This window comes from Pan paniscus, chromosome 21 (genome assembly GCF_029289425.2).
Source record: "Pan paniscus chromosome 21, NHGRI_mPanPan1-v2.0_pri, whole genome shotgun sequence".
NCBI lineage: Eukaryota > Metazoa > Chordata > Mammalia > Primates > Hominidae > Pan > Pan paniscus.
The window spans coordinates 5919060-5934659 of NC_073270.2; the positions used below are offsets into that span (position 1 = coordinate 5919060).

General features: G+C 43.0%; 1 protein-coding gene across 8 annotated transcripts in view; it reads right to left on the reverse strand.

Moving 5' to 3' along the window:
• Positions 1–15600, reverse strand: part of SLC23A2 (solute carrier family 23 member 2) — a 215885-nt gene that overhangs the window by 117378 nt on the left and 82907 nt on the right. For 3 of the 8 annotated variants that reach the window (XM_057300790.2, XM_034947319.3, XM_034947317.4), the window contains exon 2: positions 2596–2722. The exons of 3 other annotated variants lie outside the window; for them this stretch is intronic. The gene's annotated coding sequence lies outside the window, so the exon portion shown is untranslated. The remainder of the gene's footprint in view (positions 1–2595; positions 2723–15600) is intronic. 2 more of the 8 variants (XM_055104518.2, XM_034947318.3) reach the window with 1 other exon arrangement.

The following is a 15600-nucleotide window of genomic DNA, read 5'->3' on the forward strand; positions in this document are numbered from 1 at the left end:
AAGTTGTCAGAAATGACTTTTAGGAAGTGAGATTAGGGTTAGCCTTGAAAGATGGCGGGAATCCCAAGAGAGATGCCACTACGGAGGTCCAGAGGTAGGTGGCATATGATGCGTCTTTTGGGTGCTGAACACAACAGCCTAACCCCAGCACCTGGAGGTCAGAGGACAGGGAAGCAAAGGAAGAAAACCCTTTGTGGAGTCAAAGTAGCCTTGAAAAGCAAACTCAACACAGAACGGCTTCATGCAACATGAGTTTCTGGGCAGGCGAGGAGAGCAGTCGTCCACCACAGGATAATCTCAAAATAGGGATCAAGAAGCTACTGTGTTAATCCAAGGAAAAGGACCTTGGCAACTGCAATGGTGAAAATGCCAATGAGAAAAATGGATGAACTAAGGGAGTGATTTCAAAGAAAGACCTGGTATTAAAGGTGACCTCTAAGAAAAGAGCCAGGTGTCCTCTTCCTTCAGAACTAAGAAAACAGGCTTGACAAGGTAAATCATTAAAAAGGTCAGGATGTGTATTTTTCTTTTTTTTTTTGAGACGACGTCTGTCTCTGTCACCCAGGCTGGAGCACGATGGCTTGATCTTGGCTCACTGCAACCTCAGCCTCCTGAGGTCATGCAATTCTCCTGCCTCAGCCTCCAGAGTAGCTAGCAATACAGGGGTGCGCCACCATGCCTGGCTAATTTTTGTATTTTTAGTAGAGACAGGGTTTCACCAGCCATGTTGGCCAGGCTGGTCTCGAACTCCTGACCTCATGATCCACCCACCTTGGCCTCCCAAAGTGCTGGGATTACAGGTGTGAGCCACTGTGCCTGGCCTTGTTTTGTTTTTAGTAGTAAGTAGAGACTTCTTTATTAGAAGTGTTTTTTGGTTTTTTTGTTGTTGTCATCGTTTTGTTTTGAGACAGAGTTTCCCTCTTGTTACCCAGGCTGGAGTACAATGGCACAATCTCGGCTCACTGCAACCTCCTGCCTCCCAGGTTCAAGCGATTATCCTACCTCAGCCTCCCGAATAGCTGGGATTACAGGTATGTGCCACCATGCCTGGCTAATTTTTTGTACTTTTAACAGAGACAGGGTTTCTCTATGTTGTACAGGCTGGTCTTGAACTCCAGACCTCAGGTGATCCGCCCACCTCAGCTTCCCAAAGTGCTGGGATTCCAGGCATGAGCCACTACGTCCAGCCTTTATTAGAAGTCTTAAAATTTTTTTAAAAGGAGTGATCCCCTCTAAGTATTTGTAAAAGCTCTTATAAGTGTACACAGAAAGTAAATTTTACTGCACATAAAATTTTTTTAAAACAACACTGACATAACATTTTACATCCACCATACTGAATAAATTTAGTTTTAACAAGTCAATGTATCTGACAGCATCCTTTTTTTTTTTTTTTTTTTTCCTTGAGGCAGGGTCTCACTCTGCCGCCCAGGCTAGAGTGCGCTGGCACAATCAGAGCTCACTAAATCCTTGAACTCCTGGGCTCAAGTGATCCTCCTGTTTCAGTCTCCAGAGTAGCTGGGACTATAGGTGTGCACTACCACATCCAGAAGCAGAGTATCTGAGAGAATGTATCGGCAGATGTGAAACACTTGCGGCTTTTCTGAAGGATAGTTTACCTATACATGTATCAAATTTTAAAAGGTCATGCACTGCGCCCATCACTACTACTGCTAAGATGTTTTCCCCAAGAAGAAATTTGATTGCAGTATTGCTTATAATAGCAAAAAATTAAAAATAATCAAAATGTTCATCAAGCTTTGGGGATAAGGGAAACAGCAGAAGGAGGAAAAAAAGAATGCTCCTGAGTAATGTACATGTGGTTAGTCTCATTAATTAAACTGCAGAGAATGCTTGAAAAGGGGTGAGGCAACAATTCTTAAATCTCTTTCCACTCCAGGGTCCTCACGTGTAAACCTCACGGAGGGCTAAGAGCAGGAGGTACTCAACAAATTTTTGCTGATAATAAAGTCAAAAGCATGAAAGAAAACTGAAAATATTTACCTCCTACTTTGTAATTAATATAAGTGGCAAGACTATGCCTGTTTATTTTCTAGTTTAATCTACTTACGTGGAATTTGGCCTAAAGAAGTCTATTACCTTATCATTAGCATTAACCTAACAATTCATTATTCCAAAGGTTGTGCGTTTAGACCGTTCTCTACACGTAAAAAACGTACAAAGGTGAGGTCAAGTACAAAAGGGTTCTAATGCTACAGAGCTGCCAGCCCAATTCTACCATGAAGCATAACTAGCCAGGCATGGTGGCTGAAGCCTATAATCCCAGCACTTTGGGAGGCAGAGGCAGGAGGATCGCTTGAGCCCAGGAGTTGGAAACCAGCCTAGATAACATAGTGAGACCCCATCTCTACAAAAAAAAAATTTAAAAATTAGCCAGGCACCGTGGCTCACGTCTGTAGTCCCAGCTACTTGGGAAGCTGAGGTAGAAGGATCACATAAGCCCAGTAGGCCAAGGCTGCCACGAGCCGTGATGGTGCCACTGCACTCCACCCTGGGTGATAGAGCAAGAACCTGTTTCAGAAAAAGTAAGAAAAGAAAAAGGAAACACAACTGGAGATTGTGTTTTACACGCACCTAAGTGATGTGGCGTAGACCTGTCCATATGCTTTCCATTACAATTCGCTGAGTTACATTTGCTTATGCACCAAGGTCCAAGTTCAAAGCCGTATGAGAAGTCCCCGTTAGTGGAGTCAAGACCTAGCTGGAGAAAAGCAAATGGTAAATTAAAAGTAATAACAAACCTAGCAGGAGGCAGTCTGCATGAATGGAGTCTATTTTTCACCCAGCCATGCCCAATCCTAGAATTTGCTCTATTACTACTTGATTTTTATGGACTGCCTCCAAGGCCCCAGGCTGTCTCTAGGCAGGGTCACAAACTGCACCCTCAATTCTTTAAAAATCCACTCTCCATTTCTACAAAGTATTTTGAAAGATAGTATTTTAGAACACCTATAAAAAAACTTTTCAGCCAGGCACAGTGGCTCACACCTGTAACCCCAGCACTTTGGTAGGGCAAGGCAGGCAGGTCACTTAAGCCCAGGAGTTCGAGACCAGCCTGAGCAATAGGGTGGTCTCTACAAAACACACACACACACACACAAATTAGCCAAATGTGGTGGTGCACACCTGTGATCCCAGCTACTCAGGAGACTGAGAGGTGGAGAATCACCTGAGCCCAGGAGGTTGAGGTTGCAGTGAGCTGTGCAACCGCACTCCAGCTTGGGTGACAGAGTGAGACTCTGTCTCAAAAATAAATAAATAAATAAAAAGCAATTTTGGGCCAGGCACGGTGGTTCACACCTGTAGGGAGGCTGGGATGGGAGGATCACTTGAGGCCAGGAGTTCAAGACCAGCCAGGGCAACATAGTGAAACCTTGTCTCTACAAAAAAAAAAAAAAATTATCTCGTCATGGTGGCACACACCTGTAGTCACAGCTACTCAGGAGGCTGAGGCAGGAGGATTCCTTGAGCCCAGGAGGTCAAGGCTGCAGTGAGCCGTGACTGTGCCACTGCAGTCCTACTTGGGCAACAGAGCAACACGCCATCTCAAAACAAAAGCAAAAAAAGTGATTTGCACTCAGTTGGGATTTCTCCATTGATAACTTTTAAACTCCATATTCCCTAGCACAGGGTCTTTGATTTAAAATAAATAAATAAATAAGTCACTTTCTTTTAAAGCCTCTTAAAAATGTATTAGCACATGGGGAGGGTGCTTCTCAAAAAGCCGGTCACATTCTGTTTCTCAAACTGGGATATGAGCAGGTACACAGATGTTTCTTTTACTATTTATTAAACGGCTATGTTTTATCCACTCTTGTACCTATGCATATGTTCCACAATAAAGGGAACCCAGAGCCTGACTCAGTGGCTGTCTTGGGAACAGCCATCACAGCCCCAGCCATGAGCCTGGCCCTCCCTTGTGAAGAAAAACGTGCAAGGCAACGAACAGTTTAGCCAGATTTTCACTGGAAAATCCTTATGTTGAGACATCAACTTTTACCATTTGTTCTTGGGCAAGTTAGCATCAACAATCGCCAATGGCCCCAAGTTAAATAGCACACAAATGCCATCAGACTGGTACCAGTCCAGCCTTCAATGAACCATTAATGAGTCTTTTTTTTTTTTAATTTTGGAAACTAAACACTGGTCTTTTGCTGTTTGGGAAAAAATACTCACTTTAAATTATTAGAATGTGAATGAAGAAATTGATGTCTTTCCCTTTCTAAAACATTTTGCATGCAAGGAAAAAAAGAGTAATTTATTTCTCAAAATAAAATCTCTATACATAAATCTATCTTAAGCTATGTGGGGGTTTTTGGGGGGGTTTTTGGGTTTTTTTTTTATTGTTGTTGTTGTTTTAAATGAGACAGAGTCTCGCTCTATCAGCCAGGCTGGAGTGCAGTGGCGCAATCTTGGCTCACTACAACCTCCACTCCCGGGTTCAAGCGATTCTCTTGCCTCAGCCTCCTGAGCAGCTGGGATTACAGGTGCCCGCCACCACGCCTGGCTAATTTTTTGTATTTTTAGTAGAGACACGGTTTCACTATGCTGGCCAGGCTGGTCTTGAACTCGACCTTAGGTGATCCACCCGCCTCGGCTCCCAAAGTGCTGGGATTACAGGCACGAGCCACTATGCCAAGCCTTAAGCTATGTTTATCAGAAATTTGCAATGTCAGAAGGGAGGCACAAAGGTGACATCCATCAACGTCTAGTCAAGAGGAATAATGAAAAGAACATGAGAAAAGAAAACAAGAGAGACACTTTAAAAGAATGGCTTACTTTCAGTTAAATTGTAATAACAAATACAGTTCCTTGAAAAATACAGGTTGTACAATATGTGTGGTTATGATTTCACTTTTATTAAAAGGATAATTACATAGTATGCATTTGTGTACACAGAACAGGGCTGGCAAGGATACAGATCAAACTGCTTTGAAGTGGTGGGGGGACATAAGAAAAGATCGTGTGACTTTCTCAATTTACTAAACACAAGTCTGACAAGCTAGAATTATTTTTCAACATGTGTATGCTTCTTTTGCAAATCCTTTAAAAAACTATTAATTAAAAACGGCTCCATGAGGGCAAAGTGCAAATGAACAGAATGTCATTTTTAGCTACAAATCATTGGAAAATTCTGAATGGGGAAGCGAAAGTACTACGACTCCTTAAAGACATGTTTTTGGAGAGTATTTTTCTAAGCTGAGTGGCAAGATGGCTGGAAGGACTTGACTTAACTACTGCACAGAACAAGTACTGAGACCAAACCACAGAACTGGGTCAGAGGTTTTAATACTGGGAACACGTAAATACATTTTTGAGAAAGGAATCTCTGAGGAAGGAGTTAAGAAGGAATCACGATACAAACAAAAACAAGACTGAGCTATCAGTAAGCAACCTTGAACTTCTGGCAGAGCGCTCCGCTGAATGCCCCTCCCATTCGTGGGTTCCACCGCACTCTGGAAACATGAAAACTGTCCTTTGCACGCAAGGCTACGGGGCTGAGATCAAAGCCTGGGCGCTGTGGCAGGTCAGAGGAAACATCACTTGGGACACACTGATGGCCACATGACTTTCCCCCATCAAGGCCCGCTGAACTCTCAAGAATCTGTTCACAGTGCTTCTGTTGCTTCTTAATTAGGATGTGCAAAATTACATACTACATGCTGTGGTTTCCAGACACTGACTTCATACAGAAAACATTCAACAAAAAACTGGGGAGAAATACTACAGAATTGCCATCTGTGTATCTTACTATGTTATTTAACATCTACCACTGACTCACCGTCATTTCCTTAAAAAGGGATGTTAACTCTTCAAAAGCAGGAAGGAGAGAATGCCAGGGCCAGTATCATAACAGGCCAGAACCTTTGAACAGCCAAATCATTCTATCAATTCAGTAGATGCCAAAAAGGCTGACACAACACTTCCTCCTGATTTAAAAAGCAAAAACCAGCCAGGCGCGGTGGTTTATGCCTGTAATCCCAGCACTTTGGGAGGCTGAGGTGGGTGGATCACCTGAGGTCAGGAGTTGGTCAGCCTGACCAATATGGAGAAACCCCATCTCTACTAAAAAAACAAAATTAGCCAGGCGTGGTGGCACATGCCTGTAATTCCAGCTACTCGGGAAGGCTGAGGCAGGAGAATCGCTTGAACCCAGGAGGCGGAGGTTGCGGTGAGCCGAGATCACGCATTGCACTCCAGCCTGGGCAAGAAGAGCGAAACTCTGTCTCAAAAAATAAAAAAATAAAAATAAATAATAATAATAAAAAAAAGCAAAAACCAAATATCTTCAATGCAAATTAAAAGATACTTCCTGAATATGACAAATATCTTCTGAAAACAAGGGCAGACTCAAAACACTACATATTCTTCATGCTTTTGCATTTTGTTTTTTAAGTTTATTTTTAACCTTATACTACCCTTATATCCTTTATCCTTATACTATCATTCCCAATGTTTGTATTTTTTTCAAGGTCTTACAAAAGAAGCACATGTATGCACTTGAAAATCTTGATGAAATGGGCAATTTTGGGGGGGAAACTATTTTTTCAGTGTTTTTGGTTTTGTTTTTGAGACGGAGTCTCGCTCTGTCACCTAGGCTGGAGTGCAGTAGCGTGATCTCAGCTCACTGCAACCTCCGCCTCCAGGGCTCAAGCGATTCTCCTGCCTCAGCCTCCCGAGTAGCTGGGATTACAGGGCCCACCAACACACCTGGCTAATTTTTGTATTTTTAGTAGAGATGGGGTTTCATCATGTTGACCAGGCTGGTCTTGAACTCCTGACCTCAAGTGATCCACCCGCCTTGGTCTCCCAAAATGCTGGATTACAGGTGTGAGCCACCATGCCTGGCCAAAAACTATTTTTTGAAAACCTGAACAAGTAACAATAAATGGAGAAAATTACAAAAGCAAATTACTCTTTTCCAAAAGGTGCTAGGCCCAGACAAATTCTTAGTTATTTCCCAGCCTTCCTCGTAAGAAATGGGAAATGAAAAAGCTTCCCAATTCCTTCTGGGAAAGCAGACAAACTGACAAAGCACAACGGAAGAAAACTATGTATTTCTTCATCGGTGCAGTGGTGAGTAAGAAAAAAAGAAAAAGAAAGAATATGACGTTAACCTCACTTGCCATTCCTAGATTGTTTTTTATTACTTATTTATTTTTTGAGACAGAGTTTCACTCTGTTGCCCAGGCTGGAATGCAGTGGTGCCATCTTGGCTCACTGCAAACTCCACATCCCGGGTTCAAGCCATTCTCCTGCCTCAGCCTCCCAAGTAGCTGGGATTACGTGCACGCACCACCACGCCTGGCTAATGTTTGTATTTTTAGTAAAGACAGGGTTTCACCATGCTGGCCAGGCTGGTCTCAAACTCCTGACCTCAAGTGATCCACCTGCCTCGGCCTCCCAGAGTGCTGGGATTACAGGCGTGAGCCACCGTGCCCCGCCTGTTTTTTTTTTTTTTTTAATTTTTGCAAATATGACATGTAAAGAATGACATCTGGTTTTGATCTTGATTTCTTTGATCCATGTGTCTACAGTTCTTTTATGAACTGTAAGTGCCTTTTACCCATTTTTTTCAGTACGTGTTTGGGTTTTTCTGATTCATTTGCAAGAGTTTCTTTCTTTTTTTTTTTTTTTTTTTGAGACAGAGTCTCGCTCTGTCGCCCAGGCTGGAGTGCAGTGGCGCGATCTCGGCTCACTGCAAGCTCTTCCTCCCGGGTTCACACCTTTCTCCTGCCTCAGCCTCCCAAGTAGCTGGGATTACAGGCGCCTGTCACCAGGCCCTGCTAATTTTTTATATTTTTAGTAGAGACAGGATTTCACCGTATTAGCCAGGATGGTCTTGATCTCCTGACCTTGTGATCCACCTGCCTCGCCCTCCCAAAGTGCTGGAATTACAGGTGTGAGCCACGACGCCCGGCCAAGAGTTTCTTTTTCTTTTCCTACTTTTACTTTGCTTTTTCTTTTTGCAAGAGTTTCTTATAGGTTAAGGATATTAACCCTTTGTCTACTGAAAGCATTTTCCCCAGAAAAAGCAAATGACTGCTTTTTCCATTTTGTTTATACCACTTGAAATAGAGCACATTTTTTAAGTCTCTCTTAAGTCATACTAGTATCTTTTTGCAATTTCTTCTATTACTTTTGTGCTAGAAAGTCCCTCCCCGGCCGGGCACGGTGGCTCACGCCTGTAATCCCAGCACTTTGGAAGGCCAACATGGGCGGATCACCTGAGGTCAGGAGTTCGAGACCAGCCTGGCCAACACGGTGAAACCCCATCACTACCAAAAATACAAAAATTAGCTGGGCGTGGTGGCAGGCGCCTGTAATCCCAGCTACTCGGGAGGCTGAGGCAAGAGAATTGCTTGAACCCAGAGGCAGAGGTTGCAGTGTGCCGAGATCATGGCATTGCACTCCAGCCTGGGGGACAAGAGCAAGACTTCATCTCAAAAAAAAAGAGAGTCGGCCGGGCACAGTGACTCATGCCTGTAATCCCAGCACTTTGGGAGGCTGAGGCAGCAGATCATGAGGTCAAGAGATCGAGACTATCCTGGCCAACATGGTGAAACCCTGTCTCTACTAAAAATACAAAAATTAGCCAGGTGTGGTGGTACACGCCCGCCTGTAGTCCCAGCTACTCAGGAGGCTGAGGCAGGAGAATCACTTGAATCAAGGGGGCGGAGGTTGCAGTGAGCCAAGATCACACCACTGCACTTCAGCCTGGGTGGCTGAGCGAAGCTCCATCTCAAAAAAAAATAACAAAAATGCATATCCAATAAAATCATTGTTCTAGAAAAGTAATTAGATGAATGTAATTGTACACACTTCAGTTGTAGGACAAGTAGAATCCACTATGTAAAGACTGCATGAATAAATTATGATAGCAAAACACTGTATGATAAAATACTACAGGGCCACTCTGCAGTACACTATCATGACACAGGGAAATAGTTATGATCTATTACAAAGTGGGGTGAAAAAAGGCAGAACATCTCTCTCTTTATGAACATGACTTCTTCAGCAAGATAGGCATTCTAGGACACTTACTACAATATTAACTGGATCTTCCCAGGGTTTCAGATGCAGGTGGTGTCCTATTTCTTTTTGCTTTTCTACTTCAACCATTATTAATGAACATGTATTATGTTTTTTTTTTTGTTTTTTTTTTTAATAAAGACAAGCTCTCAAGCTGGGCACCGTGGCTCATGCCTGTACTCCCAGCACTTTGGGAGGCTGAGGTGGGCAGATCACGACGTCAGGAGTTCGAGACCAGCCTGGCCAACATGGTGAAACACTCCCATCCCCGACTCTACTAAAAAACTACAAAAATTAGCTGGGCATGGTGGCATGCACCTGTACTCCCAGCTACTGGGGAGGCTGAGGCAGGAGAATCACCTGAAATGGGGAGGCAGAGGCTGCAGTGAGCTGAGACTGCACCACTGCACTCCAGCCTGGGTGACAGAGCGAGACTCTGTCCCAAAAAAAAAAAAAAAAAAAGAAAAGAAAAGAGACGAGATCTCATTATGCTGCTCAGGCTGGTCTCGAACTCCTGAGCTCAAGTGATCCTCCTGCCTCAGCTTCCCTAAGTGCTAGGATTACAGGTGTGAGCTACCACACCTGGCCTATTTGTGATTTTTTAAAAGCTCAAAATTCATAAATATATATGCAAGACAAGTCACTAAAAACAGTTTTGCTCAAGGCCTAAGTTGTACTTATCATCAAAAAATGAAAGATACTGGTAGTGGCTCACACTGTATAATCTCACTTGAGCCAAGAAGTTCAAGACCAGCCTGGGCAACATAACAAGGGTCTCTACAAAAACAAACAAAAAAATTAAAGACACCTTTCCTAATTTACTCCCATATTATAAACGGGATAATAAACTTCTGATTCAAGAAAAATAGGGGCTTTGTCCATCCTCCTAATTACATGAAGATCTAAGGAGTAATGCCCTGATTTACATTCCTGGCAAAATGACAAACTTAAAAAAACACTCCCATGGCAACTATCGGTGCTAATAAGTCAAGCTCAGTTAACACAAATGGTTCCATTTTTCCCTTCATAAACTGTGCCTTTGCGTGTGAACAAGCACTGTTGACCTTCAACTAAGCTGAAAATCCTATTTTATGTCTGTTAACCCCAAAACTTTCTAAACCTCTCCAAAATGTCTAGGAGTGATCACGATTAGATAATAACCAGATTAAAGTAACTAGAGGTCAGAATTGTGAACTCAAAACGAGGACGACCTAGAAATGGCTAAGCCTGGGCAGGCTGCTTCTCCCCAGCACCCTGCCGAAAGACAGTGCTTAATGAAGGGGGTGGAAAGAATGAATATAAGGGGCTTAGAAATCCTGCAACCTGGCCCCCCATTGGCAATGGAAGACACAGAGGGGAAACAGAGTCTTACCCCCAGTTGGAGGCAGCCCCAGAACCAGAACCCATACTGGTCTCATTTCTCCTAGAGACAGTTAAAGGGATAATGCCAGGATATGCACACAGGGCACATGTAGTACCTATTCTGAGCTGTGCTGAGCCAGATGCCGTGAAGCTACACACATTAAGCTCCCCTCCACAACCTCAAGGAGCCAACAAGACCAGCAAGCCCCTAAAGCCTAGCTAGGACAAGTGTTTCCAGAGAGCTGGCATACAAACGGATGCCGATTTTTAAACAAGAAGCCTATAGGGTAAAATCAGAAAGAGTTATTTAAGGCTATGATGCAAAAGTCTCCAATGTAATACTACTAGAGCAAAACTAAGAAATTAATGCAAAGGACCAGGCGCAGTGGCTCACGTCTGTAAGGCTCACATCTGTAATCCCAGTACTTTGGGAGGCTGAGGCGGGCAGATCACAAGGTCAGGAGTTCGAGACCAGCCTGGCCAACGTGGCAAAACCCCATCTCTACTAAAAATACAAAAATTAGCCAAGCGTGGTGGCGTGTGCCTGTAATCCCGGCTACTCAGAAGGCTGAGGCAGGAGAATCGCTTGAACCCGGGAGGCGGAGGTTACAGTGAACCGAGATCACACCACTGCACTCCAGCCTGGGCAACAGGGCGAGACCCCATCTCAAAAAAAAAGAAAAAGAAAAAAGAAATTAACACAAAAGAGCACCATCAACCCAACAGACATTATGTGTACCCAAAGGGTCTAAACACCAAAAGCGCCCAAACTTAAGGTTCACATTTACTGGGACAGTGGGGCCAGCATGGTGGCACACACCTATAATCCCAACACTTTGGGAAGCCCAGGCAGGAGGATGACTTGAGGCCAAGAGTTCAAGACCAGCCTGGACAACATAGAAAGACCCTGTCTCTACAAAAAAATATTTCTAAATATATGAAAAAAATATTAAAATATAGAGACAATAATATTGGAAAATCTTCTATTCCAAATTTTACTTTTCTTTTTAATTCAAAGGTGGCAGCTGATTGTTCCAAGCATTATTTTAGCAGACAAGCAAATAAGAAATCTACAAAATACTTTAAACAAAATCATGTTCTGACAGATTTTTATTCATCTTTAAGAAAAATGTTTCCTATGAAACTTTAAAGTTTGAAAAATGAGACTTCTAATTTGAAAATTAAACCAAGAAAAACGATCTGCAAATAACACTTAGTTCTCCAATACATCATAAAATTACCAGGCAAATGGGGAAAATATGTATAACATTTATTAAAGTGTTCACGTCCTTGATATAAAAATACTGTTATAAATCACCAGGAAAAAGAGACAGATACAAGACTGGAAAAACTGGCAAAAAAACACAATAAGCCAAACAAAATATAAATGGCCAAAAGAATCATTAAAAAGTACTCAAACTCACTAGGTATCAAAGAAAAGCAAAATAAACATGGTGATTCCATTCTTCACTCAAATTGGCATAAAAAAGAAAAAATGTTTTATTATGGCAATACTTCCGAGTGTGTTAACCTGAATGCAGGAGGTCTCTGGCATGTATGTTATGTACGTGTTAAAGTCTTAGAAATGCAAATGATATGCCTTCCAACAATTTAGTCTAAAGAAATAATCAGGAAAATGCACTCAGATTTAGGTACAATGCTGTTCACCACTGTATTATGTCCACCACAGCAGAAAATGGCTCATAAGCTAAATACCTAATAGAAGGATTTGTCAAATAAAACATGATGTATTCAGCACAAATGAGCTGCAAATAAAGGACTATTTAGTCACATATCTAAGATACATTGCTAAGTAAAAAACAGGCTTAAATACCCTCCGTATAATCTCTACTTTGAAAAAAATAGTTATATATATTGTATATATGCACATTTTACTTTCTTTTTCTTTTCTTTTTTTTTTTTTTGAGGCGGGGTCTCATTCTGTGGCCCAGGCTAGAGTGCAGTGGCACAATCTTGGCTTACTGCAACCTCTGCCTCTCAGTTCAAGTGATTCTCCTGTCTCAGCTTCCCTAATAGCTGGGATTACAGGTGGCTGCCACCACACCCGGCTAATTTTTTGTTTTTAGTAGAGATGGGGTTTCACCATGTTGGCCAGGCTGGTCTCGAACTCCCAACCTCAAGTGATCCACCCACCTCGGCCTCCCAAAGGGCTGGGTGATTACAGGTGTGAGCCACCGCGCCCAGCCACAGTTTACTTTCAAATATAACCAGATAAAAGAATATTCAATGAGTAAAATAAGCTACTTTATGTATAAGCATTCCACCACAATCCTAATATTCCTTAATCTCTCTAAGACAGGACACCAGTCCAGATATTTTTCCACTAATTCTGACCTTAGTTCTGACCAATAGCTTCATATACATCAACAGTATATTTAGATTTAGTGGTCTCTATATGATAGTTCCTAAAATAGCTGTGAATTTCCTACATATTCTTCTCAATCCATTTCCTACTGCAAAAAGGCAGACACAAAAATTTCTGAGAAATGACAGATGATCTCCAAACACCCTGCTCTATCTTTGCTCTCTGCATAGACCAGGGACAACCCTACATACCCAAGGGCAAGTCAATAGCATAATCATTCAATTTCTCAGGAGAACTGCATCACAGGTCATATTACGTTAAGAGAAAGTGCACAAACAGACCTAATACATTTGTCATCAAAGTGACACATAAGGACCTGTAAGTTAGCAATACGCACATTTCCATCCCATTCAGTCAACTATGAAAAGGCTTTAAAAGCAGTATAAATATCTGAATTTTAGTTTATTTATAGCAATGGTGCTCAGCTCTGGCTGTACCCTGGAATCACCTGGAAGTGCTCAGGCTGAATTTCTCATCAACTGCATCCTGGTCTCATGGATGTGTCCAGCATCCGTAGTTTTTTAAAGTTTCCCAGGTGATTGCAATTTGCTGTCGAGGCTGAGGACCACTGACATGAAGCATATTTTTCAAACAACAGATAATGAATGGTCCATGGGAGTGAGTACTCAAATCAGTGGTTGGGGTTGGCAATTCCCTCCCTCCCTCCCTTTCTTTCTTTCTTCCTTCCTTCCTTTCTTTATCTTTCAGATGGAATCTCGCTCTGTTGCCCAGGCTGGAATGCAGTGGCAAGATCTTGGCTCACCACAACCTCCACCCACCAGGTTCAAGCGATTCTCCTGCCTCAGCCTCCTGAGTAGCTGGGACCAGAGGTGCATGCCACCATGCCCAGCTAATTTTTTGCATTTTTAGTGGAGACAGGGCTTCACCGTGATAGTCAGGATGGTCTCAATTTCCTGACCTCACGATCTGCCCACCTCGGCCTCCCAAAGTGCTGGGATTACAGGCATGAGCCACCGTGCCTGGCCTCTTTCTTTTTTGAGATGGAGTCTTGCTCTGTCACCCAGGCTGGAGTGCAGTGGCATGATCTTGGCTCAATGCAACCTCCACCTCCTGGGTTCAAGCCATTCTCCTGTCTCAGACTCCCCAGTAGCTGGGATTACAGGCGTGTATCACCACGCCCAGCTAATTTTTGTATTTTTAGTAGAGACAGGGTTTCACCATGTTGGCCAGGCTGGTCTCCAACTCCTGACCTCGTGATCCGCCCACCTCGGCCTCCCAAAGCACTGGGATTACAGGCGTGAGCCACCGTGCCCGGCCGATGGCAATTTCTTAATTTGAAAAAATGGAATGAAGTAGACTAGACTAGGCTGGAAGAAATTATCATAATGTACTGCTCCTTATGCAGATAAACATTGTCTCAAGAAATTTTTCAGTTAAAAATATGTAATTCTTGGCAATACTACCCAAACTGATCTTCAGATTCAATGCACTCACTCTCAAAATCCCATCTGCCTTTTTGGCAAAAATTGACAAGCCGATCCTGAAATTCTTATGGAAATACACAGGACCCAGAATAGTCAAAACAATCTTGAAAAACAACAAAATTGGAGGACTCCCACTACCCCATTTCAAAAGTAATATGAAGCTATACTAATTAAGACAGTGTGGTATAAGTACATACAAAGATACTAGGATAAGGGTAGCCATATAGATTAACAGAATACAATTGAGAATCCAGAAATAAACCTAAACATGTGATTTTCAAAAAAGGGCATCAGGACAATGTAATGGGGGGTAGAGTCATCCTTTAAACAAATGGTGATGAGACAACCGAAAGTCCAAATGTGTGGCCAGGCACGGTGGCTCACACCTGTAATCCCAGCACTTTGGGAGGCCGAGGCAGGCAGATCACCTGAGGTCGGGAATTCGAGACCAAACTCATCAACATGGAGAAACCCTGTCTCTACTAAAAATATGAAATTAGCCGGGCATGGTAGCACACGCCTGTAATCCCAGCTACTCAGGAGGCTGAGGCAGGAGAATCGCTTGAACCCAGGAGGCAGAGGTTGTAATGAGTCAAAATTGCGCCATTGCACTCCAGCCTGGGCAACAAGAGTGAAACTCCATCTCAAAAAAAAGAAAAACTCCACATGTAAAACAATGAAGGTGGACCCCTACCTCAAACATTAAAATGGATCAGAGACCCAACTTTAAGAGCTAAAACTATAAAATTCTTAGAAGAAAACTGAGAGGGGGTAAATCTTTATGACCTTGGGTTAGGCAGTGGTTTCTAAGATATGACACCAAAATCACAAGCAAGAAAAGAAAAACAGACACATAGAGACTTTAACAAAAATTAAAACTTTCTTAACTGCAAAAGACACAAGCAGGCTGGGCGCAGTGGCTCACGCCTGTAATCCCAGCACTTTGGGAGGCCAAGGCGGGCAGATCACAAGGTGAGGAGATCGAGACCATCCTGGCTAACACGGTGAAACCTTGTCTCTACTAAAAATACAAAAATTTAGCCGGGCGTTGTGGCAGGTGCCTGTAGTCCCAGCTACTTGGGAGGCTGAGGCAGGAGAATGGTGTGAACCCAGGCAGCGGAGTTTGCAGTGAGCCGAGACCGCACCACTGCACTCCAGCCTGGGTGACAGAGCAAGACTCCGTCTTTAAAAAAAAAAAAAAAAAAGACACAAGCAAGGCCAGGTTCGGTGGCTCACACCTGTAATCTCAGCACTTTGGGAGGCCAAGGTGGGCAGATCACCTGAGGTCAGGAGTTCGAGACCAGCCTGACCAACATGGAGAAACCCCATCTCTACTAAAAATACAAAATTAGC